A 23644-nucleotide genomic window follows, 5' to 3' on the forward strand; every position below is an offset into this window, starting at 1 on the left:
TGTTAATAATTTAAAAAATATATTTAAAAAAATTAACAAGAGTGTTGGGCCCCTGAAGAAACCTGCTGAAAAGAGTAGTACTGATTTATAAATGGATTGATTAGTAGAGGGTTTCAGGGAAGCCTGGGACAGGTATATAAGAATGTTCATGGGGGAGACTACAGTTGTGTCCAGGGACTTTTTATCATATTTGCAAGTTTGTGAGACCCAGTCATACAATTAAAAAAAAAGTGAATTTTAAAATTTGATGTTCAAGAGTTTTTGCTTTGCCCCCCTCCCCCTTGCACCCTTGATAAGAGGGGGCTGTACCTCAACACCCTTACTACTTAAATGTATTAACTCTGGGTTTGCTGTACGTCATAGTAGAAGGGAATACTTAACGATCCTGTAGTCTTGAACGTAGTAAACATTTGCGTCATTTGCACTTGAAGTTCCGCAGCTCTGATAATCTTTGTTACAGGCTTTGGCCTTTCAACAGGCATCTATTTACAGTTTAGTTGGTACAGCAGCTTTGCCATACTGCTACTCATCGTTTTCTAAATTGTTTGTGTTAAGACAACAACTTCTAGTGATGTGGAATCATTGCAGCATCAGTAATTAATAGCAAAAATTACTGCATTTTTTTGAGGAAGACCACAAAAATGTCTGCTTTTCTGCATTCATGTTACTTCATCAATGGTGTCATAGTAACATTTCTAACAGTAATGCAACATATCATAGTAATCAAAAGCAGGTGTTATCCAGCTGTTAGAAAACATATTAACTAAATTATTGATCCTGGATTTCTTGATGCTGCCTTTCCAGGCTAAGTAGCATTTATTTATTCATACATCAGTCCCTCACAATTGATTATATATTGACATGGATCAGCTGCTTCTGTATGCTTATAAGATATCATTTCAAGAGGGTCATAACATTAATTCTGTTCTGTGCTCTCTCTCACTACTATATTATTTCCTCTGACTTTTTATATCCAAGCTCCTACCCATCTTATTCTGCTTGTGGTCCTTCTCAATTCACTATGCAAGGTGTAATCATCATTGTTAAATTTTGCTGAATGTATGATGCTCATACATATTCATAAATTGCTGAATTGCCTCCTTATTTGCTGCTGTACAGCTGTTTGAAAATTGGACTGTAAAATGTTATCATTTTGTATAAATTCGTATGGAGGTTTCTTCCCAGGGCTTCCGCTGAAAAAGGGCTCTGCGGACTTAGATCTTTTGGTAAAGAAATATAAATAAATAAATTGCATCATAACAGAAATTTAAATATCAGTGCCAAAATAAAATTTTTTACATCTGTCTTTTAGAATGTGAAAGAAGGCACCGGGTTTTAACTTGTTTATAGTACATGTAGTTTAGAATCATGCTTCAAAATTGGAGAAAAAACAAGCTAATAAGCCGTCTTAGTGACGCACTCCTCACTGCTGCTACGCTGCAGTCTTGTGCTAGAACTATAACAGCAGTTAGCAGCAACCACAGAAGAGCAGCAGTATTAAATATTTGAGTTCTTAAAGCAGTTTGCACTTCCTGTCACTCTTCAGTGATGGCTGCTGTCTGTGTGGCATCGATGTGTTGCAGGTCAAGGGATGTTATAACTCCAGTGTACTCCAACCTCTAATAGAGTATAATGCACCCTTTTGCATGTACCTCACCAGACACATGCAGCAGCTGGAGAGACCTCAGAGGTTTCTCACAAAGAAAATACAGGGACTCAAAACCATGACCTTCATGGACAGGCTGAAGGCCCTGTCACATCTTATAGAGAGGTGACTTGTGCCTGGCCTATAGGCAATCTCCGACCGTTCCCTAATGGAAATGCTGCACATTCACAAGTCAAATGCCACAAGAGTGACTCACTCTAGGGATCTCAACCTAGCTTGTGTTGTGACATTAACAGAACATGCTGGTGAGATAGATATGTCTCCCAGAGACTGCTGCTTCTCTGCAGTAGACTTCCAATTCATGGAAAACAGAGCTCCTCACTGACTCTATTCAAGCGCAACCTAGATAATTGGATGGGAGACTGCATATTTGCACCTAGGGTGGCGCCCATGTCCCTCATGGACAGGGGTAGCTGGTATTGATCTCAGACCCGCTCTGTTCATAAATTTGTTCTGTGAACTACCCAAAAAGAACAAATGGGGATACCTGGGATTAACATGGCTAGGCTTGTAAAGGCTTTAGGGCTACTAGCCTAATAACCGCCTATGAACCTATGTGCTCAAAGTTAATTTTTTGGCACCCATGTTTCGAACATACATACGTTACTAATGATCTTTGCTCTCAAGGTGAATTTCTAGGCATCTGTTTTTCATTTTTTTTTTAAACAAGAGACTTCTTTATTGAATTATAACTTATGACACCGGCAATCATATATTTATACAAATGAAAACACATTATATTGACATTTTTAGTTGCAAACAGTATACTTTGTATATAATCTTCTGTACAGTCATTGTCAATTGAACATTACAGAACTCATTCACTTCCTGCCTTCCCTTAAACCTCATTCCTCCACCAAAACATTGTTCAGCATGTACATGGGGAATTGTGGTAACAATATTCTGCATGTATTGTGCCATAATTCCTATATTTTCTATATAATTTGTTTCTACGCTTTTCTAAAGATTCCACTTCCAGTTCTTTTATCTCTGTTGCTGTTTGCTACTTCTGTTACAGTTGGTTTAGACTTTAATTTCTATTTTCTAGCAAGTGTTATTTTGGTAGTCACCAGAATTAAACTCAGCAAGGCCTTATTATATGTAGGCTATTCCAGATCTGTATCACAGGTCAAAAAATCATTTCCTTAGTTACACCAATTTCTTTACCTAGTATTTCTGACAGAGTAGTCTGCATGGAATTTTAAAGTCTGCCAACTTGTTACACTCCCAAAAATATGTTCCCAATTATCTTTCTTTCCCATCACATCTCCAACATTTGTAGTCTACCTGAGGAAAAATTCTTTGGTATAAAAATATCTATGGAAGCATTTCCAAGCAAAAATCCTAAATTTTCTAGACTTTGTTGCATATTTGAGAGCCTTGCATATGTCCTCCCGTTGTTTATTCGTGAATTGCTTATCCATTATTTCTTTCCAGTCCTTTCTAACCTCTGTTTGATTCCTGTAGTTATCATGCAATATTTTATTTGAACTACTAATCACAGAAGCTTGTATTCTAGATTCTGTTAAAACCTCTACCAGTCCTAGTCACTTAGGATCTCCCTGTTCCTATCTCTTTGCCTGTCTTCTGATGTTAATAACTCATAGGGAAGGCAATCTGTAGCCTGCAGTCCAAATGATTTCTTGGCCTCTTCCAATTCTATTACCTTTTCCTCTCTAATTATTTGCTCCCAATACCTTGGTTCCTTTGCCAGTTTTCTGCAGTAAATTCTAGCCATCTCTTGCCTGTTCACTGCATCCCTAATTGCAGTCATCCCTAATAGCAGAGTTTTCTTTTTCCATTCCCATGTTGGCCTAGTTATTGAATACTTTCTGCTATTATGTGTATATAATATTCTGTATGTTTATTCTTATTCTCCTTTAGGATCTGCATCGCAAATCCTAGCCTCTCCTTATTTCTTGAGCTTTCGCCCTCTTTTTTTAGGCATCCATTTTTCAAACCCATAAAAGCTATGTTATGATCTGAGACCCAGTTATAGTCCTTTATCTTTTGTTACTTTGTATTTTCTTTTTGCATGATGAAGGGCTGGCGCTGATTTACACTGCACAATTATTTTTTTTAAATTTTGCAACAGATGCATCAGAATTAATGCATCTTATTTTCCGACAAAAATCTGTAGGATTACTGTTAACCACATAAGTTTAATTTACTCTGTGCATAGCAATTGTTTTTCTTTTTTTTCCCCTTTTTGCCTTATTCCCACATACTCATCTGAGTTCCATGAATTCTATTTGTTTTCATTTTTATTATTTATTTCTGAATGGACTAACTAGATGGGGTTACATCTTCATTTTATGCTGCTGAGTTTCATGACAGTTTAAAATAAATAAGCATATAAGGGCCAGAAACTACTTTAGATGAACATGATGTTTCTTAAAAAGAAAATGCAGTCAGTTTTTTATCTTAAAACATAATTCAGTTGCTGAAAACCACGCCTTAATGTTTTTGCAAAATATATCAGAGTAGTTGTGTATCAGTAACATTCTATACATATTTACATTATGTTGTGGATTTTCTGTATTTTGGCAGTAAGAACAAGTGGTACCACTTAGATCTAAGAAAAATCAGCATTTTTTGGAATGAATTAAGTTACCATTTGCCATAGTTATACAGTAGCATGTAGTCTGAATACAAAACTGAAAGTCTGTCATAGCACTTTCAAGCTCATTGATAATGTGTCAGCAAAGTTATTTAATGCATATCTATTGTTTTGTAAGGTCACAGCTGTAAATCTTAAAATATAATTTTATGTGACCATTAGGGCAGCTGATCTCTTCTTTCTTTTTGTATTCTTGGAACCCTTGCTTCATTTTTCCTTTTTTCACATTACCATTTTCACAACTTCTTTTTCTGAGGTCTATGATTCATGTGCCTGGTGCAGAGGCTTCTTGGACTTGGTCAACATATTACCAGCTGAGGAGGTTCTTGTGTGTGTGTGTGTGTGTGTGTGTGTGTGTGTGTGTGTGTGTGTGTGTGTGTGTGTGTATAATTGTGTGTATATATATATATATATATATATATATATGTATATATGTATATATATATATCTCATACATATATATATCTCATACATATAGGAGCAGATGAGATGGCTGAAATTCCAAAATGTCAACATCTGTTTTCACGACTCACTTTGGTCTATAAAACAGGTGGTCGACAGGCATGCAGAATCCCTGGTGTTGGGGAATATGCCTCTCCCCAGGCATTGTGCAGTGTTGGGAATTAGTCTCTCTCTCACTCTCTATGTATATAATTAACTCGGGTTATGGGGAAGCAGCCTCCCCACATAAGGGGTGCTGGGAGATTTGTCCTCCCTTCAAAAAATGATGTTTTTGTTATTTGGTTTTTAATTTGCATGCCCCAAGGGTATTCCTCAGCCCATGTACAGTGAAGTGTTGACATTTACATTGTCAATTTTTTGTTGTCAGCGTTAGCGACATTGATGTTTGGGTACTTCTGTTATTTTAGGCATACATGCATATATATACATTTTATATCTATATCTATCTCTCTCTCTCTCTTTCTCTATATGTGTATATATATATATATATATATATATATATATATATATATATATATATATATATACACACATACACACACACACACACACACACACACACACACACACACACACATGTAATAATGTGTGTGCATGTGTATGGATCTATGGCATAAGACTAAACAGTCAAATGTGTGAATCCCAGAATATTGATACTAAAAGATCAAAACTACAAATCTTAAAAAAAGAAAGAAAAAAGAAAAACATCTTTTTTTATGCAGTGGGGTAAGGCCTCCCTGCATTTCAACGGGAGCTGTCCTTCCACACAACCTGATACTTTATATATATATATATATATATATATATATATATATATATATATATATACATATATATATATATATATATATATGTATATCTATATCTCTGTCTACATTTATATATAATATCAACTGCAAGTCTGCAGCACACCAGGGAAAGGGCAAAATTCCCACTCCATGTTGTACTGCAGCCTCCCACAAATAGATAGTGGCATTATGAGGTTTGGATTTCATAAGCCGACAGAAAACATGCTCGACGTTATAAATGTTGACTGACATTAATGACTCGTATATGTGTGTATGTGTGTGTGTGTGTATATATATATATATATATATATATATATATATCTATATCTATATAAAACATGTCCTCAAAATGTCATATGTCATAAATTCAGACTTCACCAGATCGAATCTAAGTAGAGGCTCACCAAAAAAAAACCTAAATAGAGGCGCACTTAAAAAAAAATGCTCTGGACCTCCCATACTCCCGATATATGTTAAAATGCCAGGTTTTTGTGATATAAAAAAATGAGACCACAATAAATCATTTCAAAACTTTTCCCACCTTTAATGTGACATATAACCTTTACAATTCAATTGAAAAACAAGCAAAATCTGTTAGGGGAAAAAATATAAAAAATAAAAAAATGTACAATACTCTGGCTGCATAAGTGTGCACACCCTTAAACTTTGTTGGAGCACCTTTTGATTTAATTAGAGCATTCAGTCTTCTTGGTATGTTATAGTCATAAATAAATAACTTAAGAATTTACCTTATATGCCTTTAGTCAGAAACACCACTTCAGGATGTGCAAACAGAAATTTTATTCTTACAGCGCTGGGAGTCAGTCTTCATAGCCCTTGATGAAGCATTCTCACTTTATATACAAAAAATGTATTTTTATACATTTTCTTATCAAACTGGTCATGCAATTTCATTACGTTACAATAACTGTGTCCTATAGAAAACTTTGCAAATGTCCTCATTGCTCGTGATTTTCGCCTCAGACTTCATGTGAACACTTTCCTATACATGATCCACCTGCTTCCAAGGGGTCTTGTTTATGAACTTGGATGTTTCAAACCTGTCCTAGAAACAATGCACCCCTAGCCTGGAGTAGTCAAGCTAACAAATTAATTTTGTATTAACTGCAACACATACTATTCTCTCTTATTACATACTAAAAGAATGCAGTTTAAAAGACAGAAATACTGTGGCTTATGAAGCTGTATTTTTCCCAGCCCTGCATATAAATTATATTTGCTTTTTAACAGTCATATTATAGCATCATTAATAAACAAAGGAATATACATTTTAATAAAGTGGTCTTGTCCCACAACAGGTACACACCTGCCATCAATTAAAGAGACTGATTAACCCCAAATAAAGTTCAGCTGTCCTAGTAGGATTTTCCTGGCATTTACTCAGTTGCCTGTTACAGCAAAAACCATGGTTCGCAGAGAACTTACAAAGCATCAAAGCGATCTCATTGTTGAAAGGTATCAGTCAGGAGAAGGCTACAAAAAAGTTTCCACAGCACTGTAATTACCATGGAACACAGTGAAGACAGTCATCAAAAAGTGGAGAAAATATGGGACAACAGTGACATTGCAAAGAAATAGACTTCCTTCCAAAATTGATGAAAAGAAAAGACGAAAACTGGTCATGGAGGCTGCCAAGAGACCTACTACATCACTGAAAGAGCTGCAGGAAATTCTGGCAAGTAGTGGTTGTGCACTACATGTGACCACAGTCTCCTGTAGTCTCCATATGTCTGGACTATGGGGTAGGGTTGCAAGATGGAAGCCTTTTCTTACACAGAAAATATCCAGGCCCGGCTAAAATTTGCAAAACAATACAGCAAGTCTCCCAAAAGCATGTGGGAAAATGTGTTATGGTCTGATGAGACCAAGCTTTTACTTTTTGGCCACGATTCCAAAAGGTACGTCTAGCGCAAAAACAACACTTCGCATCACCAAAAGAAGCATGGTGGTAGCAGTATCATGCTTTGGGGTTGCTTTTCTTCAGCCGGAACTGGGTCTTTAGTCAAGGTGGAGGGAATTATGAACAGTTCCAAATACCAGTAACTTTTGGCCCAAAACCTTCAGGAGTCTGCTAGAAAGCTGAAGATAAAGCGGAATATAACCTTTTAACACGACAAAGACCCCAAGCATACATCCAAATCAACAAAAGAATGGGTTCACCAGACGAAAATTAAAGTTTTGGAATGGCCCAGCCACAGCCCAGACCTAAATCCAATAGAAAATCTGTGGGGTGACCTGAAGAGGGCTGTGCACAAGAGATGCCCTTGCAATCTGACAGATTTGGAATGCTTTTGCAAGGAAGAGTGGGCAAATATTGCCAAGTCGAGATGTGCCATGCTGATAGACTCCTACCCAAGAAGACTGAATGCTGTAATTAAATCAAAAGGTGCTTCAACAAAGTATTAGTTTAAGGGTGTGCGCACACAACAAAGTATTAGTTTAAGGGTGTGCACACTTATGCAACCAGCGTATTGTACATTTTTTTATTTTTTTATATTTTTCCCTAACAGATTTGTTTGTTTTTCAATTGAATTGTACAGATTATAGGTCACATTAAAGGTGAGAACATTTTTGAAATAATTTATTGTGGTTTCATTTTTTTATATCACAAAAACTTGGCATTTTAACAGGTGTGTGTAAACTTTTTATATCCACTGTGTGTGTGTGTGTATATATATATATATATATATATATATATATGTATATATATATATATATATATATATATATATATATATATATATATGTATATGTATATGAGACAGAGAGATGATTTACAAGCACATGCCTGATGCTTGGAAGGCTGAGTCGAGCTATGCAAGCACTACATTCTAACTTGGAATGTTGAATACCAAGATTACCAACTGTTCAAACTTGCCCCCTTCTGGACTCATGTTAGAGCTTGATCCGAGGTCTAGAGCGGTAGAAAGTGTCATCATTCAAAATAGTTTTTGGGCGTGCCAGTATTTGACGACATGCTGACTTTTGGGGAAAGGTTTTGATGACTGCTTGACTCGACTTTGCAAGGACTGAGGATTCAGTAGTAAGCATATACAAGTGCGAGTGTGTGTGTGTGTGTGTGTGTGTGTGTGTGTGTGTGTGTGTGTGTGTGTGTGTGTGTGTATATATATATATATATATATATATATATATATGTATACAAAGAATGTGTGTGTACCCTCTGAGATGACACTGCACCGAGGAAAGGACAGTTTTCCCAGGTCAAGCTATTCCATGATCTTGCTCAGAAAAAGTCTGTAGTTTTTGATCAGTTGTACTGGTTTTTCCCACTTTCGAACAAATGTCTTCTCGATAAAATTAATGTAATCCATGTATATATATAGAGAGAGATTATTATGCATTTTTCATTATTCCTGTCATGATTTTGAGCTTGTGATATTATGGTCTCCATCAAGAAGAAAGGACCCAAATAGACCACCTTTCACATTTACTCAGTGTTTTGTGGCACATAACCTCACATCACCATTCCAGTCTGCTTTTGGTGCCAGTGGTTATACTTTACCAGAGTTACTCACCCCAATACTGCTGTCTGACGTCTGCTTCAGAGTGTGGGATCTTGTAGTACTGCTGTACTAAATTTAATGCTTTGACTTCAGATGGCCTTGTTAACAATATCTGAAGATGTTTGTCCACTTTCTGCTGTGTTATTTTTCTTTTTCACCCCTGCTTAACAGGATTGTTCATAGTATCCAGTTGTGTTTGTAACTTGAATCACAGTGACTGAGAGGTCCTGATGGGTAGACAGATGTGTTCACAAGATGTTGACTGTAGGAGTGGTAGACACTCTGCTCAGGAGCAGAACTACCCATTTTTCTGGATGTGCATGTATAGAAATGCATGATAGACTGAAACATTCCCTTGTCAGTGCATTATGCATTACAGTAGTGCACTGAATGCCACACTCTTAGGCCGGTTGCTTGGGCAAAAAGGAGTGCAATTTTTGTAAAGCATTTTTTCAAGGATGCTTTGACAATTACACTTCCAAAAGAAATCAAATCACACTTCCACAACATCCCCTGCTGATTTTATATACGTAAACTGTTGCATTTCTGGGTAAGGAGAAATTTCTTTCTTTTTTTTTTTTTTGTTTTGTTTTGTTTTGTTAAGAAAATCTTTATTGATTTCAGATATATATATATATATATATATATATATATATATATATATATATATACAGTATATACTTAGAAAGGAAGAAATTCAGTATTAGATTAAGGAGAAATCTCTGACATACTGCAGTCTCAGTCTTTAAAATCCAAGCATGGGAATTACACATTAATGACATCCAGAATATCAGGCACCCATATGTCACAATGCAGCAGCACCCATTGCACACAACAGGGCAGAATCAGAATGGTGTATCCTAACTGTACTGGAGTTCATTTCCAAGCAGCGAAGCCAAATGCATTGAATTCCAAAACCTTTCAAAAGGCATGCCTGTTAAAATTCCAAGGATCATAATTGTGACCTTCAGACTAAAGGAACTGATAGAATGAGTGTTTGGGAGCATTTACTAAATCCAAGGTTGTATTAGAGTATTCCCCTTACTACAAGGTTTGGGGGTGCATGGAGGATTGTTTTTTTTTTATTTTTCTTTCAATCACACTTTGTTTTTCTAAGTGCGTGGCTTATGAGCTAGAATCTCTTAATTCTGATAGGGAGCCCAGAAAAACATAATAGGAAACCACTAATAATGAATATCAATAGAGAAGAGTTTACAACCAATACACCAAGTAAAACAGATTGCAAAATAAATCAACAAAAGTAGCTGTTTGCAGGGACACCCCAATTCTGCACCTCCTTGTAAGGGGCTTTGCCCCCTCACACACCCCTCTGTTACTTCAGTGTACTGATTTCAGTGTTGTACAGCTGTTGAGAAAGGGAAAACACCCTGAAAGGGCTAAAACTGTAACAGGTAGCAGCAGTGTTTTGCATTAATACAGACCGTCATTAATTGTCTGGTATCATCTTTATTCTGTTTAGGGCTGCAGAGGCACAGCACCCTGTTCAACAAGTGGAAGATAGGCATTCTTCAATCCCAAAGGATCATGGGTTTGTACCTCTATTGGACTGAATCAAGCAGCACCTTATGTGGCTGTACAATTCAATCCAGAAATGCCAGTCCTTTCCACACTCTGAGCAGCAGTAGGCAGATGTCGGTCTACTCTCCTTGCCAGGGTGGTTTCATACATAGTGAGAGCTTCCTTCACTTCACATTTCCAAGCAATTTTGTCTGAGGAAAGAGAATACCAAGTGTTCACAGTGATGGAGAGAGCACTAAGTCAGACTTGCTTATGCCCTTCTAGTGCAATTTGAGTTGCCCCCTTTTCCTTCTTTCCAGACTCCAGCTATTCAAAAAGAGGTCTTTCGGTATTTTGCCATCCGTCATGCATTAGACATGATCCAACCAATGCATATGTCACTGTTTCAGGAGGGTGAACATGTAGGTGGTGCCCGTCCTGTCAATCACTGTGCTGTTGGGGATCTTGTCCTGCTATGAAATACCAAGTATATGCTTAAGGCTGCGCATATGGAATACATTGAGCAGCTGCTCCTGTTTTGAGCACAGAGTCCATGTTTCTCTGGGGTACAGTGATGTGCTCAAAACACAGGGTGTGTAAATCTGCACCTTGGTGGGCACAGTGAGCTTATTACTAGCCTGCACTCTGTCAGCCTGCAAAATGTGGCTACTTTTCCAGTGCGCTTGTTGATCTCTATATAAAGAGACAAGTTTTCCGCGATTGTAGACCCTAGGTACACGAACTCATGGACACCCTCCAGCTCATAGTTGCTCACCCTGATTGATGACTCATTGCCCTCATTTTAGCTCATCACCTGGGTCGTCTTTAAACTGATCATAAGGCCCAGTTCCATACATGCATTTGCAAAGCAAGTCATGAGTGACTGTAGTTCTTGCTAGGTCTGAGCCACAGTAGCTGCATCATCAGCGAACAGAAGCTCCATTAGACACTTCCTAAGCACTCTGGTCTTCAATCTAAGCCTCAACAGTTAGAAGAGGTTGCTGTCCATTCTGGTTTGGAGAATGATACCCTCTGTAGCAGTTACAAAAGCAAATTTCAACAGAACTGAAAAGAAGATATCAAACAATGTTGGAGCCAGTATACACTCCTACTTCCCTCCACTGCAAATCTTGAAAGGTTTGGATGTGGATCCTTCACACATGATGGCCCCTTGGCCCTAATAATGCTAAGCAGTGCTAGAAGACAGCAGATCTTTGCCAGAATTGCAAACAGACCTTTTCTACTGACAAAGTTGAATACTTTGGTCAGATCAATGAAGGCAATGTGCAGAGGTTTGTTCTGCTCCTTGCACTTTTCTTGTAGTTGCCTAACAGAGAAAAACATATCTGTGGTAGATCTTTCAGCTCTGAACCCACACTGAGACTTGGATAAACTCTCTCTGCAAGAACGTGGAGCCTGTTCAGGACAACACATGCAAATAGCTTCCCCATGGTACGGAGAAGGGAGATGCCACGACAGTTGTTACAGTCACTTTTGTCACCCTTGTTCTTGTAGATAGTAACTGTTTTAGCATCCCTCATATTTTGTGGTATACTACCTTTTGTCCAGCATTGGGAAAGTATTGCATGCAGCTCTGAGATTAGGGTTCTGTTGGCACATTTAAGGATTTCTAAGGCAATACCATCTTTCCCGGGAGCTTTTCCTGAAGAGAGTCCTTTTAGTGCATCATTGAGTTCCTCCAAGGTGGGCTCAGCACTGAGTTTAGTCATAGTTGGAAGAGGCTCAATGGCATTCATGGCTCTTTCTGGCAGCTGCAAGTAGTGTTCCATCAAGCATTCTATCTGCTTTGTTCTGTCCCTCAAGACCTCTCTGTGGCCAACTTAAGTGGGGCAATCTTCCTTTGTGATGGACCAATGGTTTGTTTGATCCCATCATACATTCCTCACGTGCTACCAGTGTTCATGGCCTGCTGAATATTGAGGCAAAGTTGAAGCCAGTGATCATTTACACACCGTTGGGCCACCTGCTGCACTTGACTCTGCGCATACTAGAGTGCCTGCAAGTTCTCCTCATTGAGAGAGGACCTGTTTACAGTCAATGCTGGTCTTCTCAATAAGGGGTCAGCACTTCAGTGTGGGCCTCAAACCAGTCAGCACACTTGACTGTCTTGTTCCCAAAGATAGATATTGCAGTGTTATAGATAGCATCCCGTAGTTTTTCCAATTTTTTGCTGGTGTCAGTGTCATCCAGGCAGGGCAAGGCCTCTTCAGGTGCTTAAACAAACTTATGTACTTTTGAAGGGTCATGAGTCTTGCCTGTGTCAATGCGTGGCCTCTCTTCTTTTTTAGAGTGAAAGAACCTTTGTGTCTGGATGTTCACCTTACTACACATGAGCAAGTGGTCGGTATCACAGTTTGTGCTGTGGTAATTGCTTCTTACCCTTACACTACCTAAACTGTTGCATTTGATGAGGACAAGGTCAAGTTGGTGCCAATGTTTCGATCTTGGGTGCCGCCATGAAAATCTATGCTGGGGCTTGACATTGAAGAAGGTGTCGGTAATGCAGAGGTCATACTGGGAACAAATCTCAAGGAGATGCCGTCCGTTTCTTTACTGTTCCAAACTGTCCCAGACAGGATGGCCAGTTGTGATGGTCATTGCCAACTCTGGCATTAAAATCGCAACAATGAATAATGGTTCAAGGGAAGAGGCCTCAGTGATGGCAGCACTAAGTTCATCATAGAACTTGTCCTTGGCTTCCTGGGTATAATATAAAGTAGGAGCATAGACACTGAAGATGTTGACCATGGGCACTGGTGTTTGTAACTGAAATTTCAGCAGTTTCTCATTTCCCATATTTGGTGGTATGACTAAGCCAACAAGGTTGCTTCTGATTGCAAAACCAACACCATGGTCCCTGGTCTCTTCTGGAAGCTTTCCATGCTAGAAAAAAGTAAAGTATTTCTCCCTGAGACATCCAGTTGATGAAAACCTTGTTTCCTGGAAAGCCACAATGTCCATCAGCAATCTGCTCAGCTCGTTGTTAATGACTGCTGTCTTTTAAGCATCACTGATATAACTTCAGATCTTCTGTAAGGTCTGGAGTCATTTTCCTTACGTTCTATGTACCTAGCCTAAAACCTGATGTATTTTGTGGCTTTTTTTATTTTTCCAGGTATATGGTTAATGATCTACCAGTTTGCGGGTTCCCTAACTCCCACACACCCAGTAGAGGAGGTGGACCGTGGTGAGGTAGTACCTATTTGGCTGAGGGCTGCCCATCTTAAGGTGGGCAGTAGCTTCCCAATGAGATCAAAGGATCTCTCCCACCATTAGAAGCAGCCTCTGGCACCTCATTCTACTCCAGATGAGTACATTGGCTTATTACCTGTAACTGCTGCTTCCCATGTTGTATTACTTCACACAAAGTGAAACTGGAATGTCCTCTTCAGGGCACAGGCCTAGGCAAGTTAATTTGAGGAAACGGTTGATGCCCAGCAGCATGTTCTCTGCCTACACACCACTGATGTAATCCAAAGGGAAAGGCAAGGCCAGTATAACTTGGCATCAGTGTCGTCGCAGGAGTTGCCAGAGTGAGGTCAAGCACAGGCTCAAACTGCTTTAGGGCCTCCATCTCTGGATTTTTCCATGGTTTTACTCCTGAAGCCTTCACCATGACTAGGTATTGCTGCAAACCAGCAGAGGTTTTAAAACAGAGTTTACCTTCTCCTAGGTGGGCTGCTGTCCCAGGCTGACGAGCTTCACCTGCCATATGTAACTGGTTTTAAGACACCAGTCACCCACCTTCGCCCCTTCTCCTGTAAGTACAAACAGGGTTGCTTGATTTAGAAACCAAGCCATACATGAAGGCCAGGAGCTGGACCTGGGGTGTCCAAAGCTATTGGAGACACATACAATGGAAGCATTGTATAGATAGTGGAAGTTATCCCCACTACCACCCTCCGGCTGTGACAAGCTTTGAAACCAACAAGTGAAAGATATAAAAGAAATTAACTTTATAATCCACTCGTGATCATAATGAGTTTTAAATATACCACAGCTTGTGCAGAAATATTACTAGCCGTAATGCTGCATCTTTTGAAGTATCAGGCTCCCCATGTATTACATGCAGTTTTGGGGCAGCATCTTAGATGAGGTAAGTATGTTTGATGGGGGAGGGGAGGGAAAAGCTATGCTGTATTTGTAGGTATCCATTTAAAATGTCAGGACTCACAGAGCTGAGTCCTATAATGTGGAGACTAACTGACCTATGATAGTCCAGAATTACCAGTAATATGTCTGAGATTGCCATTTCTTGGAATATTCCTTTCCCCCAAGGTGCGGCAATCACAGAGTTGTTATGTATAAGTTTTGGGGGTGGGAGACTTGCATATCCCACATTATGGGTGAAGGGGGGATTGCCCCTTCCAGAAACAAGTTTAAAGGAAAGAGCAATGTTTAATATTCACTTTTCTTTTTTTCTGTCATTTGGGATTTGGCATTGCAAGTCCCAGCATTTTAGTAGTGAGCCATTTGTATTTGTTATGTAAATGATAGACACTCTCACTCTGTGAATTACTCTGCACTTATATTCATGAGTGTATAGTTGTTTCTGCATTTGGGAGGGGTGCCAAGTAATTGAACTGTTTCAGGTGTTGAACTTTTGTGGTATTTTGTTAGCATGGCAGCCTTGGGTTGGAAAGCACAGAACTGTAATTGTGGTAAAGTTTGTGGTGCTTCCACTATTAGTTTAAAATGTGATCACTCAGAAATTACTGTAGTAATCACAAGGCAGTGAAAGACATCAGTGTCATTTGTAGCAATGGCACAGATTGAGAATATTTTTTCCTGCAGAAAGGCAAGTCTTCCTGAAATCCCTACACCCCCCAAACTTATACACACAGGGTTAGAGTTGCTGGTGCCATGTCAGACTCTAAGCCGGTCACGAGTGGTGTCCCACAGGGCTCAGTCCTGGGCCCCCTCTTGTTCGGCATTTATTTTTCTGAAGTGCAGGCAAACATAGGGGGATTGTGGCTGACAAAATTTGCAGATGACTGCAAACTGGGCACCATAATTGACACTCCATCAGACACAGACATCCTCCAGAAAGGTCTCATAGAAATGGATAACTGGTGCCAGAGCCATGGCCTTAAGCTAAATGCCAAAAAATGTATAGTCATACCCTTTGGGAAAAACAAGGTAACCCCTAATTACCACATAGGTGGTAATCCATTAAACACGGAAGAAGTTATCAGGGACCTGGGGACCCAAGTTGACAGTAACCTCTCTTTTGACACTCACATTGCCAAAGTGGTTAGGAAGACCTTCTACATTGCCCACCTGATCATGAAGGGATTCACATCCAGATCAGGAGAGGTCATTGTACCCTGTACTCTTCACTTATCAGACCAATGATTGAGTACAACGCCCCATTCGGAATGTACCTTACCCGACACCTGCAGCAGTTGGAAAGACCCCAAAAGTTCCTCACCAAAAGGATAAAGGGGCTCAAACATATGTCATACGATGCCCGACTGAAGAAACTCCAGCTCTATTCAGTCGCATACCGTCTGCTCAGAGGTGATCTGTGCCTGACATACAAGGCCATGTCCAACCCGAATTAATGGACATGCTCCACCTCAAAAAATCCAAATCCACTAGAGCCACGAGAGCAAGAGACTTAAACCTCAACACGGATATAAATAGGACGTGCTGGAGGGACAGATTCATCACCCAGAGACTCCCTACACTATGGAACAGAATCCCAGTCCATGTGAGGCAGAGCCCCTCACTGACTCTGTTCAAGAGAAATCTTGACGAGTGGATGGGAGATCGTAGGTTTACCCCGGGAATCATCTCTGTATCACTGCTGGACAGAGGCACAGCAAACTAATGGGTATAGTATTCTCATCCTAAGGGGTGGTGAAAGCTACACACACTCTGGCTAGGCTTATAAATGCCCTAGGGCAGATAGCCTAGTATGAACCTATGAACCTATGAACCTATATGTACCATCACTATAGTTTTACAACAGTGGTGAAGGGAGAAACGTCCAAAAACAGTGCACCATGGTTTCAAGAAGTCCTTGTTTTCAGTCTAGTAAGAATGAGAAAGCAAACAATTTCCAGGACACCACACTTCAAGAAGACACAAAAAAGCCATGTCTTCTGTCAGAGCTGACATGTAGTGTGGCTGGTTGTAAATGGTAGTAACAATCTTATTCATTCTGTCTTTCTACTTGCATGTGTTTTTTTGTATGGGAAACCCAATTAGTGGGCAGTAAAACATCCTTTCTGTGACCCCCTGCACTCTGGTGTCTTTGAATTACAGGGAAACGGTTCCCTTGCCTTTACAGGTGCATGTTGTATGTATGGTTCTTCACGTGTATGAATCCCTACCATTATTTTTAAATCTCATAACATAATTAACATCTTTAGAAAAGCTCTGGTTGTGAGCCACATCATACCCAACAACTTCCTTTATAAGTTTATATCAGAATCTGCACACAATTTTTTATAACACTGTAGTTTTCAGTAACTTAAGGAAACTGATTAAATGGATTCCTGACAGCAGCAGTACCCTTCGTGTTCAGCATTTCAGTAGTAGTCCCACAATCTGTCAGTGTGTTTTTCTTTCAGAATGAAAAAAAAAATCCTTAAAGTACAATAATGCATGTGAATGGAGGTGATGTGTTCTAGTGTTTTGTATAAAGTCACTGTTGTCTGGAAGGTTTATATTTCAATTTCATGCTTTTGTATACTCTGAATCTCTTAAAAATCACATTTACTTTATATATTGCAGTGGCCTTCTTTCTGAACAACCTATCAAAGTGTGCTGTTAATTTTCAACATAGATTTAAGAGTTTGATCCATATTTAGAAGCAGGAATCAGTCAGCTCCTTTAAACTGGTTCAGGTGTGTTTTTGTGTGTGTGTGTGTGTGTGTGTGTGTGTGTGTGTGTGTGTCTGTGTGTGTGTGTGTGTGTGTGTGTGTGTGTGTGTGTGTGTGTGTGTGTGTGAGTGCGTGCGTGCGTGGTGTGCGTGCACAGGGTTATATTGTAACAGAAAGAGTACGGTAATTGCCCAATGGGGGAACAATGAAATAAAAACTGTGTGAAAGTAGCCAGACTGCTTTTGTCAAAATAATAAAAATATTTGTTTTTGTCAAGGACCAACCTCTTCATACCTCTGTGCAGAGAGCTGCATCCTCTGCAGTCCTCTGCTTCATATAATCAGCTCTTAAGGTTACTGTACTAGGCTGTCAACAAGGTGTAAAAGTATTTGTTAGTTGCACTCAGCCGTAACTCTCAACTGTCCAGATTTTTGCCTTATATTTTTAGTGTGTTTCTCCTAAAATTGCAGTTTTCTGGTTAATCATTGTTAAATAATTGAGGATTGTGGTCAGAAAACAATGAAAGCTATTTGAGTTTCGGACTTTATACCTTTTAGAAAATTCATGCTAATGCAAAACCTGTTATTATATCAACTTTCTAAGTTTGTAAGAACATTGTTTTAAAAAGGTCCCTATTTGGGGGCCTTTGTCCGCCCATTATTTATGGCTTTGTCCAGATTTCTTGCTTTAAGAAGTTGAGAGGTATGCACTCAGCTTTCAGCGAAACTGCAAGTAGGGAATCACAAAGTTTGGAGCAGAATAAGAAGAAACAATAACCTGTATTATGTATAGTAATGTGTTCCCAGCTGGGTGATAGATGAGCTGATGCCATACATAGTGTTTCTGTCACTGAAGACATCAAGAACCACCTTGACCAAACTTGCAATTATAGCGCAAGCAACCAGCATTGATAGTTATTTACCATTTTATTCTTTCAATTTTGTAATATGTAACTTTTCGCCAAGGCCATATAATTCAAAATGTACAAGTACTGTAAAGCTTGGAATATTAACATTATTGTATTATCTTCCTGTATATTACTGCTTTATTACTTGCAGAGCTGGCTATGATCTTAATATCATGTGTTTCATTTTTAAGTAACTCTAAGGTACGGTAATGCCAGAAACAGACTGTGTTTTTTTTTTTTTTTCAGCTAAGTAATTAGAGTTTTTACTCAGGTAATATGAGGAAGTGGTAAGTACAGAACACCTAGCTGGGCAAGAATGTGGAGAAAGGATAACAATGTAGTGAAATCAATACTTTTTTTCACCACAGTCTTTTTTGGTACAAACGGTCATTTCTGTATGTGGCTAAAAATGGCAAAATGTGTCTGCTTTGTTATTTTGTATGAATCACCGTAATTAGAATTAAAACCATTTCACATATAATATTGTTTTCATCTAACTTGAATAACTTGAGGATAAACTTTATTAGTAGGTATCAATTTTTGTATAAATTATCTCAAGTTTCTTTTCTGTTGCGCATCATTTTTTTCTCTGTATTTTAAACAAACAGCTTTATTCTTTAAATTAACTATTGCAGTAAAAATGTTTGCAGTTAATTATGTAATTAAGCACCACAAAGTGAGTTTTCTGTGTGGTTATGTCATAAAATAGGTTGTATGTTAAAATAAAAATGTAATAAAAACAATTAATAGCCGTGACTCTTAACTTTCCAGAAAGTTTTTTTTTTACTGAACTATTTCGATCTTAAAAGTTTCAGCAGCAAAAATGAAGGAGTTTGGAGCAGTTTCCTTCAGTAGATTGAAGTACAGCAATATGATTTGTGATCTTGTTCTGTTAAATTTTTAAGAAGTTTTTATTATTTTATGAAGTTTTTAGTGACAGCCTCAGTATTTAAACACTGTTAAAATATTATATTGTATACGTACTGTTTCTTACTAAAATATACCATTTGAAGAAGACACATATTTCCTTGTAACTAAAAATCAACATTTAATAAATGTGAAAACATAATTTCTGTATTTGTTTATGTTTGGTGTGTTATGCTTTTATAGCTGACTAGCAAGAATATTGCATATGTAACTATGTTATAGGAATTTTTTAAATTTTTTTGTGATTAGCGGTGTGCACAACCTGATACATTTTACAGAGGATGGTGTAAAATACTCATGCAGCATGTTGTTGTGTGTCATTTATTTATAGTGAAACTCACCAACACTCGGTTACTAACACACCAAATGTAACTTTGAAAGAAATTTACTTTCAAAAGTTATAAAAAATGCTTTTCTGGGGACCCTCCTACTTTGTATAATTCTCTATAAGACTGCTGCAGCTCTGCAGAAGTAGGACACAGTTATCATTTTAGCAGTTTCAGAGTCTTTGTATAGTCATTTGCACACACACACTCACTAGAAAACATTGCCTCCTTCCCTTAGCAAAATCAGTTTTCAGTCAAGAAGATAGCTTTTACAGAGTCCTTTTCAATGAAGTTCATTTGTTTATTTTCATTTATCTGTTTTGTGAATTTTTAGCAGTTTTTACAGTTTACCACACTCTCTTCATAGTTTTATTATATTATGTGTCTTAATGTTTCCCTTTGTTTTATGCATATTTACTTAGTGGTGCTTGGTAAGAAGCAATTTAATAACTTGAATTTGAATTTTGAATTAACATCAATCCTGCCCTAGTGTGTTCCACATCTATAATACTAGGATACATTAAATTATAAGTAATGTATAATGTTTGTAACTGGGAGTGTGTCAGTGTGGTTTGTGATGTAAAATGCTCGTGACTAGGATTGTGTCAGTGTGGTTTGTTTTCATTTATATAAATGCATGGTTGCCTATATAGTACGTGATGGTTTAATATAGATGTTTCTTGTTTAAAAAAAGCAAGAATTGAAGAATTTATGTAGTATTGCTTAGGTTATATGACATATAGCAATATTTGTGAAGTATAATGTTTATGTTACTATAGTTTGAGTACTTTTATATGGATGTAAATTTGCCTATGTCACAAGTGATAATTGTGAAGCCTTTAATAGTCTGTGTGGTAGGGCTTTAGTCATGAATCTGGTTACAGTCACTAACGTTTTTTAGCAGGGTCTATATCAGAAAATTGAAGTATTAAAACTTTGAATGTTCTGATATCGAACACTGTTCATCGAACGCTAAGAATAGCGAAGCTGTAGAACAGCGAATTTGGTTTGCCATTTCTGTGGCTTTGCTATTCTTAGCCCTGTGGCGGAAAGTTACGGATTGGGTTCATGTAAGTGTGCGATTGTTTGTACATTAGGGTTAGGGGTGGGTTAAGTGAGTTAGGGTTAGGACGCGGGTTAGGCCTGTGTGCGATAGTGACAGACTTTAGGGTTAGGGGCGGTTTAAGTGAGTTAGGGTCAGGGCACAGGTTTGGTGAGTGTGCAATAGTGACAGACCTTAGGGTTAGGGTTTGGGTTAAGGTAAGTGGGTAGATAGTAGTGTATGTTTAGTGTAGTGTAGCTTTAGATGTAGGAATTTAAGTGTATGTGTGTAGTTGCTGTTTGTTTGATGTGCTTGTGTTGTGTGTATGTGTTTCAGAGCAGCGAATTTTTTCCATGGGAAAAAAATTCACTGTTCTGAATGTTCGATATTTTCATGTTTAGATATTTTGGGGCCGATTAAATAGCGTTCGCTATTTTCATCTTTCGATAATGTGATATAAATGCTTTTTAGCATAATCATACATTTTCTCTTGGGATATGGTGATAAGTAGGAAACAGTCCAATTACCTTTCAACTCTAAGGTAACATAAACTGTTTGTACAATATCAAACATTAGCAGTACTTAATTTGGTTAATTTAATACACTCTTGTAACTACTTTGGTATGATTGAAGACTAACTTCCTCTCAGTTCATGGAAAACAGACTCTCCTATATTCATTAAATCAAGAAGGGTTTTATATAATGTCAGATAAAGCAGACTTGTTTAGCACACAGCATAATGCATATAACGAGGTTCTATGCATTTAATATTTGTTTAGTGGTAAGTGGACTGGGGCCAGGAAGCATTTTAATCCATGACCCAGGCCATAAGTTGTTTAATACTGGCAAGAGCAAAAGAATATAATGAAGTACATCCAAATAACAATAAATCACAATAGAATAGAAAGTCAGAGTGGAAAACAGAATAATATGCAAACACCACTAACTTATGATGCCTATCTGTAGATGGTATTGGTGTGTATTTGAACAGACTATTTCTGAAAGAAGTCTAATAGAGTCTTGTTGCTGTTGCCCCTGTACAACACAATGAAGTAGATCCTTGTTGGTCAGAGGAGGACTTAAAATAAACTGGCTGGCTTCATCTACATTACTGCAGGGTAACACAAACAGTTGCTGACTACGGATGTACAAAGATCACATATGGGTTTAAATGCATACGTCTTACATTTTACGGAAACTATATTTAAACTACTGGTGTCATTAGCATACTACATTATTAACACTTTATTCTTATTTGTATTCCCTTTATGATGATGACTTGGGGTTATGCTGTCTTTTGCTTTGGGAGCACAGTGCCCCCATAAGCCCCTATTACTCCTCTGTCAAGGCCCCTGTTACTCCTCTGTCAGTGTGTGTTACCCCCCTACTCCATGCTGGGGTGCAAGGCACTCCTCTTAAGCTGACAATATGAATTTGTGTTGGAGGTGGGAGTATCAGAGAGTTACTACAGCTACTGTGCACAGATGCTAGCTTCAACAGTAGATACCCTACCTCTAATGACATGCCATCTGTCTTACAGACCAGTGCTGTGTGATCAGGTGGGCTCTAGGGATTGTCTTTACCTCTCTACTAGAGAAACAATGTCGACTGTTCTCACTTGGAAATGTGGACTGGCTGCTGTTCAGTGCCTCAGTCTTCAGCGGAACAGTGAGAGTGGCCACCCGCCAGTGCGCCCTGTGTTCATCCCTCAGAAGAGGATTTAACAGACAGAGCCTCATCATTCCTCTCTTCATCCTGCCCAGCTGCAACAGGTGTTTGAGCCAGTAAATGAATTCAGGTTGCTTGAGTCATAATCAGGCCTTTATTCCTGTAAGCCATGGATCTTATCATAAAATTTTAAGGTAGAAGTCCCTTATCCTGAGTAAGGTTCTGTGGTGCACAGGGTTCAGTCCAGACTATATTGCACATGCCTTAGGTATGGAGATCTGAAAGATTAGCCAACCAGCAGAAAAAGAATTGAGCAGCCAGTGACCAGCTGCCCTGTCTTTGGAGAGAACTCTGTACTGCAGGAGCATCCCATAGTGGAGACCAGAGAGTAGTCACTTCTGTATAATTCATTAGGTTGAAGCCCCCTTGTAGATGACATTTGTCAGATGTGCTCAGAATATGAAGCTATCAAAGTGGACCAGTGCTGTGTTCATTGTATGTTGAGATCACATCTGCCAGGGGATTAGCGTAGAGAAAAATCTTCATTAGCTGTTGATGGCCAGTTAAGTATTCATTTTTCACTTCCTTCTACCGAGTAATAAGATATGTCACTGAAAGGGTGATCCACCTAGAATGTGGGGAGGCTGTCACTGGATGACAAAGTGATGCTACACTGGAATGAGTAAGGAACATATAGATCAACGGGGTACTGGGGAGAGCTAATTGGTCAAAATAGAGGGAAACTAAAATCATTTGAGTTTGCTTAGTCTGTCCCATGATTCATCTCTTCCACTACTATATATGTGGACTTAGCAGTCATTCTTCTACGCATTCTTATATAATATGATTGTTTAATGTATTACCCATGGGTTTCTACTAACTGAAGCAGCCACATAGCAGTTTCAGTTAAACATTTTTGGCTCGTATAAATCACTGTTCAGGAGCATACTTCATTGTGATTAGTTGCATTAGCTTTTCACAGGAGAGGCTAGATGTATGGATCACCTTTGCTTTTTGAAGTCCTTTTGGCTTCTTTGCAGGATATATGCAAATGGGTGCCTGTTGAAAAATTCAAGGACATTAAGTGCAGTCCTCAGAGCAATGAGACTTTACATTTATGCAGGGAGAATGTATACTAACTCTAAAACTGCAGTATACCTGAGGGTATTTCCTGTATATTAGGGTGCAGTAATCTTGAAGTTAGTAGAGATATATAAGTAGCAAGAGTGTGAGGGTATAGACCCCCCTATAAGAGGTTGGTGGGAAGTGAAGCCTCAAAATGCTATAGTGTTGTAACAGTGAATTTTGGAGTTTGCTGGGGTTT

At 38.5% G+C, this 23644-nt stretch overlaps 1 protein-coding gene across 1 annotated transcript in view; it reads left to right on the forward strand.

The window, feature by feature from the left end:
- F2R (coagulation factor II thrombin receptor) overlaps positions 1–23644 on the forward strand; it is a 446991-nt gene that overhangs the window by 325137 nt on the left and 98210 nt on the right. The gene's annotated exons all lie outside the window — the stretch shown is intronic.

Source organism: Protopterus annectens, chromosome 2.part2, assembly GCF_019279795.1.
Source record: "Protopterus annectens isolate FY-2018-M chromosome 2.part2, PAN1.0, whole genome shotgun sequence".
Taxonomy (NCBI): Eukaryota; Metazoa; Chordata; order Ceratodontiformes; family Protopteridae; genus Protopterus; species Protopterus annectens.